Source organism: Saccopteryx leptura, chromosome 2, assembly GCF_036850995.1.
Source record: "Saccopteryx leptura isolate mSacLep1 chromosome 2, mSacLep1_pri_phased_curated, whole genome shotgun sequence".
Lineage (NCBI taxonomy): Eukaryota > Metazoa > Chordata > Mammalia > Chiroptera > Emballonuridae > Saccopteryx > Saccopteryx leptura.
This window is the reverse complement of record NC_089504.1, coordinates 372,282,504-372,298,879: the sequence shown is the minus strand read 5'-3', so window position 1 is coordinate 372,298,879 and position 16,376 is coordinate 372,282,504. Positions and strand designations below refer to the sequence as shown.

Sequence of the window (16,376 nt, the reverse complement as noted above, 5' to 3'; positions counted from 1 at the left end):
CTGGATAAGATTCCCCTCTTGGCAAGAAAACCACACTGAAGCAACATGTGCCTGCAGGGCAACTTTTGCACCCCTCTCCAACTAGATTTGCCTGGACACAATTCCTGCAGAATTGTAGGGCAGTACTGCCTTATTTGTAGGGCAGTACTGTATCTGTAGGGCGGTACTTAACACAACAATTTTGCTCCCCAAGTTGGGGGATCTGGTGATGGTCTGGAATCACTTTTGATTCCTCTGGGCAGGAGGGCATGCTGTAACCTCTAGTTGGGTAGAAGCCAGGGATGCTGTTCAACATCCCACAATACACAGGACAGCCACCTAGTTATCTGGCTCAGTAGTGTGAAGGTTGAGAAGCCTTGCTATAGGAGGCAAAGGTCGTTTTAGTTTTTATCAAGACAAGCTTTATAGAGTTATGGAAATAAGAGAGCTGGTTGAGATAGCAAAAGGCAGGATAGTTTTTGGAAGAGGCCCTGGACTTGAGATGAACAGGTACAGCACCTGTCACCTTGCAATAAGAGTCACCTCTTGAGATTGGCAGGCAAGCCTGACCTGACGCTAAAGTCAGCGAAGCAGGAAAAAGTTGATTTTCCACATGTTTTCTGTTCTGCAGAGTCCTCTGAGGTTGGAGTTGAGGATTGCAGAGGCAAGACCAGAGATAAAGGAGGGCAATGATTTTCTTTTAAAGCCAAGAGAACTTAACAGGGTAGATGACTTCTTGGGAAAATCAAGGGTGCTTGATACTCTGGGGCTCCTGGTCCTTCTTTGCCAAGTTTGGTACATTTTCCTCCTACCACCACCTGCTTTATACGATATGTTATAGAGTAGAATAACAGGAAACTAAATTAAACAAAACCCCCACCCCCATATCAAAAAGGCAATTAATTATGCTGTATTATCTTTGAGTTCAAAGACTTCCAGTCATGCCACCTAGAGCTCATTTCACCCACTGCTCTGTTTGGTTGCCAGTCTCGTCTCTCTCTTCAGCAATGGTGAAGCAGATACCCTTCCCACGGGGAAGGGAAATCCATGGTTTTGTTTGCCAGTAACAAAAATGTTGGAGAGCCAGGTGGCAAAGCTGTTACCATTGTCATCTTTCACATGAACTATGTCAAATGAACCAGGGTGTCTGTCTCTCTTGGTGATCACACCAATTCTTGCCAGGTTAGCACCTCTGGTCACCATACCCAGGTTACCAGCATCGAACTCGATGAAATCAGTGATCGTGCTGTCTCCAATCTGAGTGTCGTTCACTTTGAAGAGGTGCGAGCGTCTGGGTAACCAGATGAGGGGTCCCTTTTGTGCCCAGAGAGATCTTCCTCACTTTGCACAACTTGTACTTGGTCTCCTCAGGTGTGATATGATGAACAGCAAAGCGACCCTTGGTGTCATAGATCAGATGGAAATACTCTCCCGTCTGTCAATGCTGGTGACCTCCATGAAACCAGCAGGGTAGGCTGTAGCTGTTCAGACCATGGCATGGATCTTAATAAACCTCTGCATGCAGATCTCCTTTCTTCACTTCTCCTGTCAGGGCGTACTTGAGTCTGTCCCTTAGGAAAATGACGAGAGGGAGACATTCTCCCAGCTTGTGGGGACCGGTAGATGGCCAAGGAGCAAACACACTGGTTAGTTTATCCAGCGTCCAGTGCTTTGGAGCTGCTATTCTTGGGACCATGAGCCATGGCTGCACTAGGCACAGAAAGAGGCTAGCTTTGAGTCTTGATTTATCAGCTACCCTGATAAAATACATATAACAATTTGCTAGCAGAAGTTGCAGATTAATTTTAGGCCTGTCTTAAAGTGCCTCTGATGAGGAGGGCCTCCAGGTGTCTGTGATCCTCAGTGGAGAAGGGAATGTAGCCTGGAGGGGACACTAGCCACGAAGGGAAACATCTGGCTGTCAGGGAAGATGGCTGAGAGTGAGAGGTGGGAGCTGGGTAGGGATAAAACGGACAGGTAGTTACCAGCAACTACAGGTGAGCAGTCAGATCCTGATCTAAAGGAAACAAGAGAATAGAAGCAAAACTAGCAACTGCAGGCACCCAAGGACCTTTATCTGGTAGAGGAGACAGTCCTGATGTGTTTCAGAGATTAAAAAGATCAACTTCCTTGGGTTAATTGACACACACACACACACACACACACGTACACACACATGTATATCTGTACACACACATATCTTTCATTCGGTTTTAGTGTTGGTTTAGTTTCAAGTATTCTTTGTGACATGTATTGAACTTCGATTTCAATGTGATAGTTATTTAAGAGAGAACAAGTAAACCTTTGCATAAAATAGAGAATATATTTGATGTAATTCTATAAAATTGCCATTTAGTATTTAGTGAATTGACTATTCCCTTTTAAATTTCATGAAATATGTTGTTTCTATTTTAGACAAAATCGATTTTTTTGAAATGCACTCCATTTTTTAAGTGGGTGGTTTCTGCAAGGAGAAGATACAGAGGAAGACTGCAGAGTAGGGGAAACACTGGCTAGCTACAGCCTTATTCACACCTATTACATTCGACAGGGAAAGTTTGCGTTCTGATAACTATCTCAGCGGAAAAGGGCCACATTACTTGATTTTATAAAGTGGCAAGTTATATAGTAATAAATGAAAAAATAAAAATGAAATAAAAAATAACTTGGATGAATGGTGAATAATGCTTTAGGTCAGAAAAGGGCAGACTAAACTACAGAACTATGATACTAAAATATAGTAGTTGAAACAATGAAACAGTACTGATTCATTGTTTATTATGAAAACATTTGTCAGGAGATAATCACTCTGTTTATAAGAAGTTCTCTTTTTAATTTATTCATTATTAACTTACTACATCTAAAAACTGAGTATTTTAGAAACCTTAATTCAGCTTTTTTGTAATTTTATGTATAAACTACTAAAGTTAAAATATGAAAGGGAAGCAATCTGAGCATTGATCTGGGGCTGCTAGCTGAAGAGGTGGTGCTCTAACTGGCTGTTTAACCTGCTGGGGCCTGTGTTTCTTCCTGTGGTAAATAGTACAGCAAATACTGTGGAAAACAGTTGCCAGAATTGTACCACAGAAAATTGCTTTTAGTGCCATGAACCACAAACTTGAAGTTGCTAGATTTAAAAAAAATATTCAGTTGCCCTGACTGGATAGCTCAGTTGTAGGGCATTGCTCCGAAGCACGGAGGTTGCTGGTTTGATCCCTGGGCAGGCACATACAGGAACAGATCAGTGTTCCTGTCTCTTCTCTCTCTAAAATCAATAAATTAAGAAAAATATACATCATTAGGAAACTTCTAATAGCTGTGACAGAGATTCCTAATTGTCTACCTAATATCCCTTTATCCTCTTTCCTGTCTAATATAATGTTCTATTGTTTTAGAAGCGGAAGTATGCCTAGCTAAAACAAAAACAAAAAACTAAGCATTTTTTAGCCCCTTTTCCAGTGGAGTAGCCAAGTGACAGTCCTGGCCAATGAGATGTAGGCAGGAATTTCTGGATGAAGTTCTTGGGAGAGCTTTTTTATCCATTTCTTTTTCCTCCTGCCTAGAAATTAGACATGATGAGTAGACTGAACCAGTAATCTAGAGACCTTAAGAGAAAAGCCAAGAGATTTACACAGATATGAGCCTATATATTCCTGCGCTGTGAGCAAGTGCCTCTGTCTGAAGATCTGTTTTGCTACCTTGTTTAAGCCACTATAGTTTAGACTTCCTGTTAAATGCATCACAATATTATCCCTAACTGATACAGTAATTTACATGCCCATTACGACATACTTTCAGGAGATTTGGAATCTTCTGATAATTTAACAAGGGATTTTACCTAACTTGAAATTCAGAAGACCTGGGGAATTTTGGAATTATTATACTTCTTTTATATGTGATTGGACCAGCTGGATGTACAGCTGGATGGATGTTGGTCACTGCTGAACATCTGAAGGGAATACAGGCCTGTTGGTAAATAGTGTGCATTTCCTGCTGTTGTTTCAGCCTCTCTTTAATTTCAAGTCCCTGGATACATCTGGTTACATAATCTATACTGAAACAATTAGAGCTCCTTAATGGAGGAGATTTCAGGTAGTTATAGCACATTTAGAGTCATTTGCATTGGTTAAGGACAGGAATCTGACTGATGACCTGATCTCTTTCATACCAAGGTTAGCTATGGAGATTTTCTTTTTTGACACATACTCATGTACATCTCTGTGACCTTGCACAAACTGAGCGTATATGTGTAACCAACATCTGGTCAAGAAGTAAATACAGTCCTCTGTTGCCCTTGTGTATTATTAGTGTCCAAACAGCATAGATTAGTTTTTGCCTGTATTTCTATTTTATAATATATACATAAAATTGTATAGAAGGAAGTCTTTTGTGTCTGCTTTTTGATTAGCATTTTCTGATATTTATCCATATTGTTATATAGTATAATTACAGATCATTCCTTCTCATTGCTGTATAGCAGTCCATTGTGTGAGTGACTATCCCATCTTTTTTTTTTAAATTTATTTATTAAATTTAATGCAGTGACATTGATAAATCAGGGTACATATGTTGAGAGAAAACATCTCTAGATTATTTTGACATTTGATTGTGCTGTATACCCCTCCCCCAAAGTTAAATTGTCTTCTGTCACCTTCTATCTGGTTTTCTTTGTGCCCCTCCCCTCCCAGTGACTATCCCATCTTATTTATCTCATCTGCTACTGGTGGGCATTTGTGTTGTTGTCAGTTTTACAATTTTTTATTTTTATTTAGCGCATGAAGGAGAGACAGAGACAGAAAGGGAGAGAGATGAGAAGTATCAACTCGTAGTTCTCTCTCTTTAGTTGTTCATCAATTACTTCTTATACATTCCTTGATGGAGGAGGGGAGCGCCAGCCAAGCCAGGGACAGTGACGCTGGGCTCAAATCAGCGACCTTGGGCTTCAAGCCAGTGACCTTTGGGCTCAAGCCAGTAACCATGGGACTATGTCGATGATCCCATGTTCAAGCTGGTGACCCCATGCTCAACCTGGTGATCTTGTGCTCAAGCCTGTGACCTCGGGGTACAACAGTGATTAGAGATTTATATAACTTACAAAGTGATCATTGTACAGTTTTGAGTTATGAATGCTGCTGCTATGAACATTCTAGTACATATCTTTTTGTTAGCATATGTAAGTTTTCTGTTGGGAATATATCTTGTAGTGGAATTGCTGAGTCATAGGGTATCAGCACTATAAGAGAGTTTTAGTTCCTTTGTACTCTCACTAGCACCTTATGTAATTATTTTTAACCTACTCATTCTGGTGGGTGTGTGTTTTATGAAGTGACTGCTCAAGGCTTTTGCCCATTTTTTTTTTATTGAGTTCTATGCCTTTTCTCCTGTTTTTGGGAGTCCTTTGTCAGATATTTGTATTGTGAATATCTTCTTCTATTGCGTAAATTATTCTTTCACTCTTTTAATTGTTTTTTGAAGAATAGGTCTCATTTAATTTATTAGCTTTTCCTTATGGTTAATTTTTGAGTACTGTTAAAAATTTTTTTTGCCTATTTCATTCCAACATCACAAAGATGATGATCTATATATATTATATATTTTTAATGAAAGCTTTATTGTTTTACCTTTTATATCTGATTATTTTACCTTTTATATTTAGATTTGCCTTCCCATCTAGGATATAGGAGGTGTCACAATACATTTTTTTTTGTATTTTTCTGAAGTGAGAAGCAGGGAGGCAGAGAGACAGACTCCCACATGCACCTGACCAGGATCCACCCAGCATGCCCACTAGGGGGCGATGCTCAGCCCATTTGTGGCGTTGCTGTTGCAACCGGAGTCATTCTAGCGCCTGAGGCGGAGGCCATGGAGCCATCCTCGGTGCCTGGGCCAACTTTGCTCCAGTGGAACCTTGGCTGTGGCAGGGGAAGAGAGAGATAGAGAGAAAGTAGAGAGGGAAAGGTAGAGAAGCAGATGGGCGCTTCTCCTGTGTGCTCTGGCTGGGAATTGAACCTGGGACTTCCACATGCTGGGCTGACGTTCTACTGCTGAGCTAGCTGGCCAATGCCTACATTTTTTAAATATGGACATTTAGTTGAGTCACCACCCATTTATTAAAAAGATTATCCTTTACCCCACTACACTGCAGTGTCAGCTTTGTTGTAAATCAGGTAACCAAATACAGAATGTGTGGGTTGTTTGTGCACTGTCTTTTGTTTTGTTCTATAAGTTTTTCTTCTCTTTTTTAAATGCCATACTGTCTTTTTCTTTTTTTTAAGATTTTATTTATTGATTTTATACAGAGAAGAGGTGGGGGGAGGAACAAGAAGTATCAATTCCTAGTTGCTTCACTTTAGTTGTTCATTGATTGCTTATTGTATGTGCCTTGACTGGGCAAGGCCAGAGTTTCGGACCAGTGACCTTAGCATTCCAGGTCAATGCTCTATCCATTGGGCCACCACAGGCCAGGTCATACAGTCCATATAGCTTTTTCTTTAAAATAGAGACAGAGAGTCAGAGGGATAGATAGGGACAGACAGACAGGAACGGAGATGAGAAGCATCAATCATCAGTTTTTCGTTGTGACACCTTAGTTGTTCATTGATTGCTTTCTCATATGTGCCTTGACCGTGGGCCTTCAGCAGACCGAGTAACCCCTTGCTCGAGCCAGTGACCTTGAGTCCAAGCTGGTGAGCTTTGCTCAAACCAGATGAGCCCGCGCTCAAGCCAGCAAACTCAGGGTCTTGAACCTGGGTCCTCCGCATCCCAGTCTGACGCTCTATCCACTGCACCACCACCTGGTCAGGCTCCATATAGCTTTATAACAGATTTTATTAACTGTTAGTTTTAAGTTCTCCAACTTTGTTCTTTAAGATGATTGGCTAAATGGAGTTAATATTTATTTTGTATAGCTTCTAACTTCTATCAAGAGAATTTAGGTAGGACCTCTAACCTCATAATGGATTTTCACATTTATTGAGTAAACAAAATAATTTCTTGGTGCACACACAATGCATCACATTTAAAAATCATTGCTTAGTTCTAGCATAAATCACTGCAGTGTGTGCAGTAATCAAATATTTAGTTTAAATGTGTGTGTTTAACTGCAACTGATGCCTAATTTTCTCATTTGTAAGTAATCAGCTGTTTTGTTTATTATGACCAGCTCTGTAGAAGCCATGTTTGGAAATTAGTTTGCTTCAAAAGGATAAAACAGGAATAGTGAAATAAAAATAAGTCGACCCATCTGGAAAAATGAATCATCTGTGCATGACATGTGAAGGCGATGATCTTTGTTAGTAACAGCGTGATAGTGTCAATTGGAATAAATTTCTCCCAGTATCCTGCCTTTTCTCTTCCATTTCATGTTTATTCACTTGAAATCATGAGGTTTCAAAGTAAAATAATTATTTTTCTTCAAAAGTGATTATTCATGACTTATTGTCTTTGGGGAGTGGGAACTAGGAGCGAGGAAGGGAAGTAGGATTGTGTTCCAAATTCCCATGTGACACATGTATGTTATTATCCATGGTGTGTTATTTAAAATTGAGACTATATTGAAAAGTTGAAAATAGGATCACTACAGTGATTTGGGGCAAACTTTTTTCTAGTTTTTTAAGTAGGGGGCCTAATGATTATAGCATGTGGGCTGCATGAATTCCCCTCCCCCCTTTCAGTTAATAATTGGTGAGTTACAAGGGTTCATGTTTGATTTACAATTGGAACTAATTATAAGACTCTAAATATACCTATTTGATTTTTTTTTTCTTTTTTATCGAGAGAGAGAGAGAGAGAGAGAGAGAGAGAAAGAGACAGACAGGGACAGACAGGAAGGGCGAGAGATAAGAAGTGTTAATTTTTTGTTGAGGCACCTTAGTTATTCATTGATTGCTTTCTCATATGTGCTTTGGGGGACTATAGCTTAGCCAGTGACCCCTTGTTCAAGCCAGCGGCCTTGGGCTCAAGCTAGCGACCATGGGGTCATGTCTATGATTCCATGCTCAAGTCAGCGACCCCATACTAAAGCTGGTCAGCCTGTGCTCAAGTTGGATGAGCCCATGACCCCAGCATTTTCAACCTGGGTTCTTTGTGTCTCAGGCTGACACTGTTGACAGTGCAGTGCCACTGCCTGCTCAAGCTACCTACTTAATTTTTTAAAAAAGATTTTATTTATTTTAGAGAAGAAAGAGATAGAGAGGTGGGGTGGCAGGGAGGAGTGGGAAGCATCAACTCGTTGCTTCTTGACCAGGCAAGCCTGGGGTTCCAAACAAGTGACCTCAGTATTCCAGGTCAATGCTCTATCCACTGCATCACCACAGTTCAGGCTAATTTTTTTAAAATTGATTTTTAATTTCTTTTATGTGTGACAGAGAGAGAGAGAGAGACAGAGAGAGGGACAGATAGGGACAGATAGATAGGAAGGGAGAAAGATGAGAAGCATCAATTCTTCATTGCGGCTCCTTAGTTTCCTTAGTTGTTCATTGATTGCTTTCTCATGTGTCCTGACCGGGGGGCTACAGCAGAGTGAGCGACCCCTTGCTCAAGCCAGCAACCTTGGGCTCAAGCCAGCAACCTTGGGCTCAAGCCAGCAACCTTGGGGGCATGTCTGTGATCCCACACTCAAGCCAGTGACTCTGCACTCTAGTCGGTGACCTCGGAGTTTCGAACCTGGGTTCTCTGTGTCTCAGTCCGATGCTGTATCCACTGTGTTACTGTCTGGTCAGGCTAAAATTGACTTTTAGAGAGAGGTGAAGAAGGAGAGAGACAGACAGACATCTATTTGTTGTTCCACTTATTCATGCCATCATTTGTTGATTCCTGTATGTGCCCTGACTGGGGGTCAAACTTGCAGTCATCAGGTGTTGGGATAACTCTCTAATCAACTGAGCTACCTGATCAAGGCCTACATTTAATTGATTTTAATGACAAAACTACCATTTCATTGAAACTTTAATGTGAATTTGAACAGTTAAAAATTGCATAATTATGTCCTGTTTGAGTTTCAATAACTTGCCAACTCAAATTGGCTGTGATGTCTGAAAGCAGCCCCTTTATACCAACGTATGGTGGGCAGCAATTCTCCTATTTTAGTGGGTCAGGTACATATTTTTGCTTAAAGATCTCAGTGGAAGCATTTATTTAACAGATATTTATTGAGTACATATTGTTTTTTCAGATACTGGGAATATAAGGATGAGCAAAATAGATGAGATTCCTTCTATCATAGAACTTTCCAACTAGAGTTGTATGCCTCAGGCTTATAATTTGGTATATTTGCATACTGGTAACAATAAATATATTTTCTCCAGCTTTATTGAATTATAATTGACATATACCATTTGTAAGTTTGAGGTGTGTAATGTGATGATTTGATACACTATTTTATATTACGGAATGTTTACCACATATAGTTAGTTCACCTGTCATAATTACAACTTTTGTTTGTTGCTGTTATGGTAAGAATATTCAAGATCTACTTTTTAGCACCTTGTAAGTATACAATACAGTATTGTTAACTATAGCCACCATGCTGTATCTTAGATACCCAGAATTTATACATCTTATAAGTGGATGCGTACACCTTTTGATCAGCATATCCTCATTTCCCCAACTCCGAGCCCCTGGCAATCACCAATCTACTCTTTGTTTCTATGAGTAAATATTTTTGATTGCCTTATGAGGATTCAGGCTTTCTACTCCAGTTAAGTGTAATGTTTCTAGTACAATGTGTTAGTGTCAGATTTTCACATACTGGCTGTTTGCAGTCTCTGTGCAGAGCATATTCTGTCAGAGAGTATTAGGGCTCTGTTTCATCAGTGCTCGTAGGAAAGCACATCCAAAACAAACGTGCACTGCATGTTCCTTATATATCCCATTTCTCTCTGCTGCTTTTTTTTTTTTTTTTGCTTGGATTGGAAAATAATGAGAATACATAGACCTACCTATCAATACACTAGGGCCATGTTTGGAAACACAGAGCATGTCCTTATTTATAGATGTGATCTGTCTGCTTATATCTGTAAATTCCTGTTTAAGAAGCAAAGCAAGGTAGTGAACAGGGAGAGGGAAGAGCTTTATCTGCAAAATGCAGATGATGACTCCCGTAGGTGTCTAGGAGAAGGGCAAGATGAGGACCAGTTTTCTACAAAGGTAAGCTTGTTGCCTCTGCCTTCAATATGCACTTTGTTTCCCTCTGCTGATCTCCTCTGCATTCTTAATTTACTCGCTCTCCAGACCCTTCCCCCAAAGCACATCTGGGCTTATTTTATCTGTGTAGTTCTACTTTTACTCCTTTCAAACCAGTGTCAAATGTGTCTGCCTTTCTCCACCCCCGCTGCTTCTACCCTCGTTCTGACAGGTGTTCTCTTCTCCAGTTCCTGCAGCAGCCTCCTTATTGCTCTCCCAGCACAACACTTTCTGTTCTTCCTTCATTTTGAAGCCAGAACATTTTACTAGATGTCCTGTGGAAATGCAGGGAACTTCCTCAGGTGATATTCCCTGGTTGGGTTTAGTTTTGTTTCTAAAAAGGCCAAAGCATGCCGAGTAGAGGGAGTATAATTTATAGGGACTTTGGTGTTTTAAACTGTGGCAGCATGATTACATCAAAGGGGCGACCTCCAGGAAAGATATAGTTCTTTTAAACCTAATTGTTGTTTACCTCTAGGCACGCTGGAAAAATCAGTCATTTATGGTGGTATGTTCTTGCTTTAATTCTAATATAAATACACTTGAACCTTGCTTTTTTTTCGTTTTTTAAAAAATTTTTATTTAGTAAATTAAACATCATTCAGTGACACTGATCAATAAGAGTACATAGGTTTCAGGTAAGAACCTTGCTTTTCTTACCTGACATATAACATTGTGTATATTCCAAGTTGTACTTTGAAGACCTGTTCTGCCATTTATATCTAATAGCTTATTACTATTAACACACTTTCCTGGAGTATTTGGTAAATAGAAATAACTCATTTGCAATGGTTATCAAGTTTTGTCCAGCTCATCAAATATATTTTATGAGTTGGAATCTCCTGTCGCATGAAGTTGCCATTTAAGCTGGAATGCAATATATTAGCATAGGCAGCATCCCAAATATAATAATTTGGTACTGTCTACTAATCAGCTTGCCTCTTTTTTTTTTTTTTTGAGAGAGAGAGACAGAAAGGGGGAGGGGGAGGAGAGAGATGGGAAACAACATCTTGTAGTTGCTTCACTTTAGTTGTTCTTTGATTGCCTCTCATATGTGCCTTGACCAGGGGGCTCAAGCCGAGCCAGTGAGTCCTAGCTCAAGTTAGTGACCTTGGGGTTCAAGCCTACAACCTTGAGCTCAAGCCGATGAGCTTGCATTCAAGCTAGTGACCTTGGGGTTTTAAATTGGGGCCCTCAGTGTCCTGGACCGATGTTCAGTCCACTGTGCCACCACCGGTCAGGCTTAATCAGCTTTTTTGACAGTAGATCCTAGTGGAATTGTTTTCTTCTGTTGATAATCAAAGATTAGACATGATTATAGCCCAGAGTAAAGCTGTTAAGCTGGAAATAGACCAGTTAGTGTAGGTGATGGTTAAGTATACTGTACATGTTGAGTTAATGTTAGTTTAGAATGGATTCTGTGGTGGTGACAAACAGGATGAAGCATTAAATCATACTGGCATGTTTGCGGTAAAGATCCTTCATCATTATTTTTAACCTTCAATATTTTCTGCTGTATTTACTGGTTTAGTTATAAATAAGTGTATTTCATTATTGTTGATGTGTCTCAAAAAGATTATTAGACAAATTTTTGTCAAATGTATAATTTTAAAATGTAGTTGCATTTAAACATTGAGCGTAAGCAAATTAAATGTCATTTTCTGTATTTCATGTATAGTCCACTTATTTTTAAAAGTTTTGCCTGACCTGTGGTGGCGCAGTGGATAAAGCATCGACCTGGAAATGCTGAGGTCGCCGGTTCGAAACCCTGGGCTTGCCTGGTCAAGGCACATATAGAGTTGATGCTTCCTGCTCCTTCCCCCTTCTCTCTCCTCTCTCTCTCTCTCCCCCTCTATCTCTCCTTTCTAAAAAAATGAATAAAAAAAAAAAAATTAAAAAAAAAAAAAAAAAAGCCTGACCTGTGGTGGCGCAGTGGATAAAGCGTCGACCTGGAAATGCTGAGGTCGCCGGTTCGAAACCCTGGGCTTGCCTGGTCAAGGCACATATGGGAGTTGATGCTTCCAGCTCCTCCCCCACTTCTCTCTCTCTGTCTCTCCTCTCTGTCTCTTTCTCTCCTCTCTAAAATGAATAAATAAAAAATTAAAAACAAAACAAAAAAAAACAAGTGCCATTTAAAAAAAAAAAAAAGTTTTACTGTTTCTGCCATGTGTTTTTTACATTCAGAGGTACAGTTTCTTAGTGAAATGGTTCCAAGATTTCTGTGATGTAGGTTGATGGAAAAATAATTCATTTAACAGGATTTTATTGTACAGTAAGGGTTCTGGAGCACATCATATTTCATTAAGGGAGAGGTGCTTGATAAAAGGAGAGTCTGTAAACCAGATAAGATATTATCTTATCACCATCACCTTTGAAGTTACTTAGTGATGCCTCATCAAGATAGGATCAATTACTTTCTTGTCTGCTGTTTTAGAATTCTCTTAACCAATATATCTAAGAAATCACAACTTGGTGTTTTAAATGATAATATGTGGGATCTAAACAAAATTGGAGGTTGGATTTCAGCATTCACTATAACATTTAAACATCTGTTTCTGAGTAATGCAATTCATACACTGTTGTGGGTGTGTTAAATGGTGTGATTTTTTTTCTCAGGGGCAATTTAAGATATATAGCAAGGGCCTTGAAATGTTATTTTTGACCTAGTAATTCCACTTTTGGCTCTTGTCCTAAGGAAGTACAGTAATATAAAATTGACAAAAACTTTAACTAAAGATACTTATTGTAGTATATATTATATCTAATAGTAAAAATTTAGTAAATCATAATGTTCAACAAGAAATAGTTAATTGTGGTGTTTCCATATAGAGGAATGTTCACTTTATTATAGAGTTTATTTCTGAAGACTTTCATAACATGGAAAAATTATGATATAAAACTGAAAAAGGTATGAGGAACTCTAAAAGAAGTTGAGTTTTAATGAATATTAACAGTTGAGTCACATCTGTATGTACAATCTGGAAAGATCATCAAGTAACATTAAATGCAAAAAAGTGAAGTGTAGAATATTATACATACACATGCACAGAAGAAAGTAACCCATTTTAAAAAGTACACCAAATGAGCCATATTTCTATTCATACATAGAAACGTACAGGTGTAGAAAAAAGTGTTTAGTGTAACAACAGCAATGACTAGAATTGGAACAGCTACACTTTGACTCCTCCTCTGAATTTTAACAATGAGAGGCTATTCAGATATTAATTTATAATTGTTTTAAAGACTATTTATTGATTTTACAGAGAGGTGGGGTCAGGGAGAAGTAGTTGCTTCACTCTAGCTGTTCATTGGTTGCTTGTCATATGTGCCTTGATCGGGCAAGCCCAGGGTTTCAAATTAGCAACCTCAGCGTTCCAAGTTTGCACTCTATCAACTGTTACCATAGGCCAGGCTTAATTTATAATTTAAAGTAAATAAAAAAAACCCCTGTAGGATCGATTCCTGGTCAGGGTACACAGGAGAAGGGACCATCTGCTTCTCCACCCCTCCTGCTCCCCGTTCTCTCTCTCCCTTCACCTCTCTCTCTCTCCCTCTTCTCCTTCCACAGCCATGGGTTGAATGGTTCAGCAAGTTGGCCCTGAGTGCTGGGGATGGCTCCATGGCCTCACCTCAGGTGCTAAAGTGGCTCAGTTGCTGAGCAATGGAGCTGTGGCCCCAGATGGGCAGAGCATCATCCTGTAGGGGGTTTGCTGGTGGGGCTACATGTGTGTCTGTCCCTGTATCTCCTTACCACCCTGCCTCTCAATAATAATATATAAAAAACCCTGAAATTTAAGATTCTATTTTATAAGGAAAAAAATTCACTAAGATATAAGCATTGGTTATCTTTGGAAGGTAGTTCAGATAGTTCTTAATTTTCTCTGTATTTTTTCTGTATTTGCCAGAATTTTGGCAATTAAAGGTATTATTTTTGTGACCAGAAAAAGCAATACTTTGTTTTAAATTGATATGATCAGGGGAGAGAGAAAGAGAGAGAGAGAGCATCAGTGTGCTCCTGTATGTGCCCTGACCAGGGATCGAACCAGCAAGCTCTGTGTGTTAGGATGATGTTTGACCAGATGAGCTATCTGGACAAGGCAGCAGTAAGATTTTTTAAAAAGCCAGTATCACAGGTAATAGTGTTGTCTGGAGTCAAGATTGCTTTGATTCAGATACTGGTCCTAACCTTTGTGACTTTGGACGGTAGGGGGGTGAACTTTACTTTTTTCACAGGATTTCTTTGAAGATAAAATGAGATACAACATCTGTAGGTTGATTTTTACAGTCCCTGACACATTCTGTGCTTAATATGTGTTAATTTCCTTTTTGTTTTGTCTTCAATGACATAATTAAAACTCTTCAAAACATGAAAAATATAAAACTATCAACAAAAACACAAATGTCTTCAAAAAATTAGATGCGATTAGAAAATGATACTTTCAGAACTATTCTGCTGTAGGATAGACAGTGAGAATATCATTAGAGCACGACAGGTCTGGCATTTCACTTGGTGGTAGGAAGAGGCAGGGGTAAAGCCTTGCGGTTCTATGTGAACCAGCTGGATGGAGTCTGTAATAACATGATTTTCTAAGTATATTTTAAAACTTTCCCAGAGTTTCAACCTGATAAGTTTTTTTAAAGCTATGTTATAGATAAATTGCTATTTTTATCCATCAAGAGTATTAATATTAAGAACTAAAAGTATTCAGGATTTCAGGATAATACAGTCTTGTTTGTAGTAGTAATTCAATATGTAAAATGAGATCTCTTTATTCATTTCAGAGGTTATATTTCAGTGGCATAAGATAATGGGGGAAAGTAGACACCAACATAAAATTCTCAAAGTGGTCAATGATTATATTCTTACATGTGTTTATTAGAAATACAATAGAAAACAGAGGCATTTCCCTGTTCTGCAGAGATGTGACAGACTTACAAAGGGAGATGAATTGATAGCAAACAGCCAGTGAAGTGGCAAGTAGGATCTAAGTCTAGATACGTTGGACTTTGGAAACACCAATGTTGCTGTCTATATAGTATTGCTCCCTCTAGATGCTTTCATAAAAAGAAAAAACTGTTTTGAAGTTTTGTTGGGTATCAAGTGTTTCTATTCCATTTGTTTCCTTATTTGGTCATACTGCTTGATTCGATGTCATTTATATTTGTTCTTACAGTCTTTCTCTTGAATTACAGGTCTTCAAGAATGCCACATATTGAAAAAGTTTGGGTTGATTTTCATGTGGTAGAAAATGAGTGTACACTGGGAAGCTACTTTGTGTGTGGTTCTGAGTCAGCAGCAGGCCCACAGCTAGTCGTCTGTAGTCATGACCTGGCATGAGCACCTCCTTCTTGAGCCTCTACTAGGAATAAAAATCTCAGTATTAATGTCAATTCAGCACTTTTCATAAATATGTAAAATCCTTCAGAATCCATCTCACAGAGTTCATTTCCCCCCAAAAAAGCTAAAAATCCCTTGGAATATACTGTTCCTTTGGTGAAACTATATCTTCTTTCCTTTGTAGATTGAGCCGTGGTCAATGTTTTCTTGTGTCTCAGTAGTATTTTTATTTTTTTTATTTTTATTTTTAAGTATCTTTATATTTTTAATTTGCTGTATAGTTGCTTGACTAATTAGGGAATCTATCAAGTTTTCTGCTCTTTTTAATGAATTACAGGTGATTGACTTTGTCCCTTATCTTATGGAAATCGATCAATTTTGTCTAATTCAGTATATTACTGTTATCCTTGCACTATCTCATTTGTTGTAGGAGCTAATTTAAGTGGCATTGTGTTATCCTTTTCTCCTGGTTTGATAAATGACCATGTGAGAGAGGAAGTGGGCTCCAGGCTCCTGGAAGGCAGAGACTATGTCAGCTTTACTCAGTATGTACTATGTCTTGCACAGCTCCTGGTGGACTGGACACACACAGTATGGCCAAGCACAGATACAGCAGAAGACACCGTGGGGTCTGGTTAACTGCAGCCTGAATCATCAATGTATTTTTAGGGACGTGGGGCACAAGAAAAGGAGAGAGAGAGAGGATTCAGCCAGGTTTTTGGAAGTTTTTGGAGAAGTAATATAATAAAATTTTTGAAGACTTATATTCCAGACTATGCTATGAGCTTTATATGTATTTTATTTAATCTATAGCAAGTACAAACAACACTACAAAAGAAATAATCTAATTTGGTTAGCTTAAGTAAAGGGACACTAG

The 16,376-nt window shown here is 38.9% G+C and overlaps 1 pseudogene; it reads right to left on the bottom strand.

The window, feature by feature from the left end:
* Positions 1-939: 939 nt before the first annotated feature.
* On the bottom strand, positions 940-1,675 carry LOC136392439 (small ribosomal subunit protein eS4, X isoform-like; annotated as a pseudogene).
* Between the last annotated feature and the right edge of the window lie 14,701 nt (positions 1,676-16,376).